Here is a 5,721-nt window from a genome sequence, read left to right as displayed (position 1 = left end):
CCCCCCAAACTATTTTCAGGGGAACCAGATCAATGCAGACCTTTCATTACCCAATGTGAAATTAACTTTCAGCTGCAACCCTCTTGTTTCACCACAGAAAGGTCTAAGGTGGCATACACAATCTCTCTCCTCTCCGGCAAGGCCAAGAGGTGGGGAACTGCTGAGTGGCAGCACAACTCTCCTATCTGCTACATTTTTCAGACTTTTGCCAAGGAGCTGTGTCGTGTGTTCGACCCAGTCCTTCCCGAGAGGGAGGCCGCCCAACGCCTGTTTTCCATCCGTCAAGGTAATCGCTGAGTAACTGACTACATCATTGACTTTCATTCAATTGCTTCAGGTAGCCATTGGAATGAGGAGGCGCTCACTGACACTTTTTACCGGGGCCTCAACGACAACATCAAGGATGGTCTTGCTACCAAGCACTACCCTGACTCTCTGCAGGACTTGGAGGACTTGGCCACCAGGGTGGACCTTCACTTGGCTGAATGATCAAGGGAGCGAGGATCACGCACTCTTCCAGCCACCTCAATGGTTAGTGAACCTCCTCTGGAAGCCAAGACCCCTAAGTTCTTCCCTGTCTCTTCCTCTCTCCCCGCAGAGGAACCCATGCAGTTGGGCCGCAGTCGTCTCACTCCCGCCGAACGTGAAAGGCGGCGAAGGGGTCACCTATGCTTCTACTGTGGGGGGTCTGGACACATCATCTCTGTGTGTCCGGTAAAAGGACTCGCTCAGTAAACATGAGGAGAGGTTTACTGAGCAGGACTCTCTCATCCGAACTCTCCTCATCTGTCACCCAATCAGCCACCCTCTCCGTTCCGGGTAAGTCCTCTATTCCTGTGAGGGTGTTTATTGACTCTGGGGCCGACACCGAATTCATGGATTATAGTTTCGCCATCAATATTCTCGAGTCGTCCAAAGAACACTCTGTGGTGGCCCTAGACGGTCACCCTCTGAACTCTTCATTGCAGATTACCGAACCTGTAACTCTTCATTTGGGGGGGAACCATAAAGAATCCATCAGTTTCCTTGTCATTAATTCCCCCCAGTCACCGGTGGTTTTAGGTGCCACCTGGCTCCAGAGACATAACCCTCATATTGACTGGAGAAAGGGAGAGATCCTGGGTTGGGCAGAGGAATGTTTATCCTCCTGCCTCATGGACGCTGTGGTAGTCAAAGACTCTGTTAAAAGTTCTGTGGAGCTTTATCCTGATCTCTCAAAGGTTCCCACTGAGTATCACGATATGAAAGAGGTTTTTAATAAGGTTCGGGCAACATCTCTCCCTCCTCATCGACCATATGACTGTCCCATTGACCTCCTTCCTGGCTCTTCACCTCCTAGGGGTGCTCTTTATTCTCTCTCAGTTCCCGAACAACAATCCATGAGGGACTACATCCACAAATCCCTTCAGGCAGGCATCATCAGGCCCTCCGTCTCTCCGGCCGGGGCAGGGTTCTTCTTCGTCGGAAAGAAGGACGGCTCACTTCATCCATGCATTGATTACCGTGGACTAAATAAGATCACTGTAAAGAACAAATATCCATTACCCCTTATGAACTCTGCATTTGACCTCCTGCAAGGGGCTAAGATTTTCACTAAACTCGATCTCCGCAATGCTTACCATTTAGTTCGCATATGTGAGGGCGATGAGTGGAAGACCGCTTTCAATACCCCCACAGGACATTATGAATACCTTGTCATGCCTTTCGGGTTAACCAATGCACCAGCAGTTTTTCAAAGTTTGGTCAACGATGTTTTAAGAGATATGGTTAATCAATTTGTTTTTGTTTATTTAGATGACATTCTTATTTTTTCCAAAGATCTCCCCTCTCACCGTAAACAAGTTTGCGCTGTCCTTACCCGTCTTCTTCAGAACGGTCTTTTCGTCAAGGCCGAGAAATGTGATTTCCATGTCTCCACCACATCTTTTCTTGGTTTTGTCATTTCTCCTGATAAGATGGAGATGGACTGTAATAAGATTGTGGCGGTCGTGGATTGGCCGACCCCCAAGGACCGTAAACAACTCCAGCGGTTCTTGGGGTTTGCTAATTTTTACCGTACATTCATTAAAGGTTACAGTCTCATCTCCAAACCCCTCCACTCACTCACTTCCACTAAGTCACGCTTCATTTGGTCCCTGGTTGCTGAAGAAGCTTTTAACAAACTCAAAACCCTTTTCTCTTCCGCCCCCATTCTCCAGGCCCCTAACCCTGAGGAACCCTTCGCCGTGGAGGTGGATGCCTCCAGCACAGGGGTGGGGGCCATACTCAGTCAGCGCAGTAAGACGGGTCGTCTCCATCCCTGTGCTTTCTTTTCTAGGAGCCTGTCGGCGGCTGAACGCAACTACGATGTGGGGGATCGGGAGTTGCTGGCCGTCAAGCTCGCTTTGGAGGAGTGGCGTCACTGGCTGGAGGGCTCCAGATTTCCCTTCCAGGTGTGGACAGACCACAAAAATCTGGAGTATCTCAGGTCGGCACGCCGATTAAACCCCCGTCAGGCCAGGTGGGCACTTTTTTTCTCTCGTTTTCATTTTACTTTGTCCTATCGTCCAGGAGAGAAAAATTTATTTTGCCACCCGGGTCTTACTAAGACTCTCTCTGTGGTTCGGTCACAGTTCTGGTGGGATTCCTTGTTTAAAGACATCCAGTCTTTCGTCCACTCCTGTCCCCTGTGTTCACAGTCCAAGACGTCCAGGCGTCCTCCTGCTGGACTGCTTCGCCCTCTCCCCTGTCCTAAACGTCCTTGGTCCCACATTGGGATGGATTTTATAACCGGTCTCCCGGACTCTGAAGGTCATTCGGTCATTCTTACGGTCGTGGACCGTTTCTCTAAGATGATCCACCTGGTTCCCCTTCCCAAACTGCCTTCTTCTAAAGAGCTCGCTCACATCATGGCCCGAGAAGTGTTAAGACTCCACGGGCTTCCCCTTGACATTGTCTCAGATAGGGGTCCTCAGTTCGTTTCCCTCTTTTGGAGGGAGTTTTGCAGCCTATTAGGCATCTCCATCAGTCTCTCTTCAGGGTGTCATCCCGAGACTGACGGTCAGACTGAAAGAGCCAACCAGGAGGTGGAGAGTAAATTACGCCTCTTGTGTCACAAGGACCCCGACAAATGGTCCCTTGCTCTGCCCTGGGTTGAGCACGCACTCAATTCCCTCCCCTCCTCTGCCATTGGTCTCTCCCCTTTTTATGTTGTTTTTGTTTTTCAACCCCCTGTTTTTTCTCTCCAGGAGCGCGAGGCTGTGGTTCCCTCTGCTCACCTCACGGCTCTCAAATGCCAGAGGGCCTGGAGGAGAGCCAGACGAGCCCTACTGAAAATTACGGCGATTTATATTAAGAAAGCTGATCCCCGTAGATCTTGTCAACCCACCTATGAGGTGGGCCAAAACGTCTGGCTCTCCACCAAGAACCTTCCCCTCAAGGCCCAGTCTCGCAAACTCGCTCCCCGTTTTATTGGTCCTTTTCCCATCTCCAAGATTATCAATCCAGTCTCTGTACGTCTCACCCTACCCAAGTCCTTTTGTGTGCACCCCACTTTTCACGTCTCCAGCGTTAAACCCGTCATCTCGTCCAAATTTCACCCTTCAGTTCGCTCCCGCCCGCCTGATTGACGGGTCTCCTACCTACACGGTCCATCGCCTCCTCCGTTCTAGGAGGAGGGGTCGCGGCCTCCAGTATCTGGTCGATTGGGAGGGTTATGGCCCTGAGGAACGCTCCTGGGTTCCTTCTCGCCACATCTTGGACAAATCCCTCATCACTGCCTTCCACGCCGATCATCCGGACCAACCAGGTGGGATGCCAGGAGGTGTCCCTTGAGGTGGGGATATGTCACGATTCATGCCTGTCTGATTTAAATTCTTTTCACTCTGTTCACTGCTTGGTGTCTGTGGACTCTTTTTCTTTTCTATCTTTCTCTTGTTATTTGTTTTTCTTGGTTTTCAGACTTCCTTCTCTGCAGCACTCTTATCTCCTCTCTGCTGGCTGCAAGTGACTTTAAGTTTGTCTTCTCTTCACCACACTCTACACTGATTACTTCTCAGTAGCTGCACCTGTTGCTGCACCCTTTATAAACCTGACCAGCACACAGGGTGAGCGCCAGATAGTTGAAAACAGTTTACCTGCCAGTAGTTATCCTGCGCTTCTGTCTCCTGATTCCCTCATAGTCTCCTGTTCCTTCATAGTTTCTCTCCTGCTTAGATTTTGTTTATATCCTCACCTCCTCGTGCTGCTTCATGATTTTGGACTCCTGCTCGCCTGACTTCGCCTCCAGCCTTCTCCTCATCGGATATGCGTCTCCTCTCGCCAGTTTTCGACTCACGCCTGCCTCACACTGTCTTCTCGCCTGCTCCTGTTTGGTACCGTCATTTTCCTGCGCTCTGGTAACAACCCTCGCCTGACTGACCTCGACATCTGCCTCACGGACCGGTTACTGGCCCAACGCCGTTGTGGTTCAACACCTCATCACCATCCACCCATTCTCGGTCTCTTCGCTGCAGCCGGCTGACTCCTCTCACCAGGATCACCCTTCCTGCAGTGAATCCATCCAGCTGGAACAACTCCTCTCTTCAGAGCCCCCTTCAACCAGAGAAACGGTTAGTGGTTACCTTTCTCAGACATTTGCTCTCGCTTCTGTCTCCTGCCTGGCCACTAACTGTTCTCTTCCCACCTACAGACTCATTCCAGCCTTTGACCCAGTGATCGACACCAGAACAAGACTCACTTTTGAGAAATGAGGGCTTCTACAATAAATTTTGTAATCTAAGTCTCTCTGTTGTGGTGATTTTGGTCCAGAGTTGAAGGGGTTCGTTACATGCCCAGAGAGCAGGCGGCACCCGTTCACCCCTCATCTCCGCCAAGAATCCTAAATGTCTACATGCTACATATGAGAGTGGGCACAGGTCCAGGAAGTGGAAATGATTGCACATCCTACCACCTAAGTACGACCATGTGCCCACTCCAGATCCTATATATGCATGTGTTGTGAGAGTGTTATAAGTGAGTGTCTAGGTTGTATATAGGGCCCAGGACCCCACCAGCCACGGAGATGGATGGTTCTCCCCGCAGCTCAGTAGTGCACCTGAACCCCAAAACCCTGTTTGAGTGATGGTGTGGTGGAGTGGGCGGAGGAGGACGTCGGGATGGGGAGGTGAACTGAGGTGGCAATGCCCCCACAGGGGACCAGCTCCCCCACTGACCCCAATAGGCACTCTCCGAGATCCACCAGGGGAGAGAGGCTCTAACAGAGATACCTAGGAGGAGGTGGCAGCCGCACCACCAGGGATCAAGGCCACGGACCGGCACATAGCCCCCGAGGACCAACCAGAACCAGGGCCAGCAACCCAGACCCATCCCGAAACCGTCCAGACGCCCCAACCCGATTCCCAGCCCAACACCCAGCCCCCCAACCAGAGAGGCCACCAAACCCCAACCGGACAATCAGCCAGGAGTGCCCAAACAGTCAGAGATAGAGCACCACAGCGACCAAAAGCGCCCCCCCACCCCAAAAAAGCAAAAGACCAGTCCACCCATAACAACACCCACAGCGAGAGCGCCCCATGCAAGTGAGGGCACACACCCAGCGAGCCCAGACTCCCCCGGTTCCACAGCACAGAGCCCCCCACGCGAGAGCCCCCAATATACCCCACCCCAGTCACAGCCCCCCACAGCCCAGCCCCCCAGCCAAGCACCACGCCGCGGCCACCGCCAGGCAAGAAGACGCCCAGG

The sequence above is a fragment of the Nematolebias whitei genome, chromosome 15, assembly GCF_014905685.2.
Source record: "Nematolebias whitei isolate Nwh7 chromosome 15, NemWhi1, whole genome shotgun sequence".
Classification (NCBI taxonomy): Eukaryota; Metazoa; Chordata; class Actinopteri; order Cyprinodontiformes; family Rivulidae; genus Nematolebias; species Nematolebias whitei.
The sequence above is the reverse complement of the archived record's forward strand: the minus strand, read 5'-3'. Positions refer to the sequence as shown.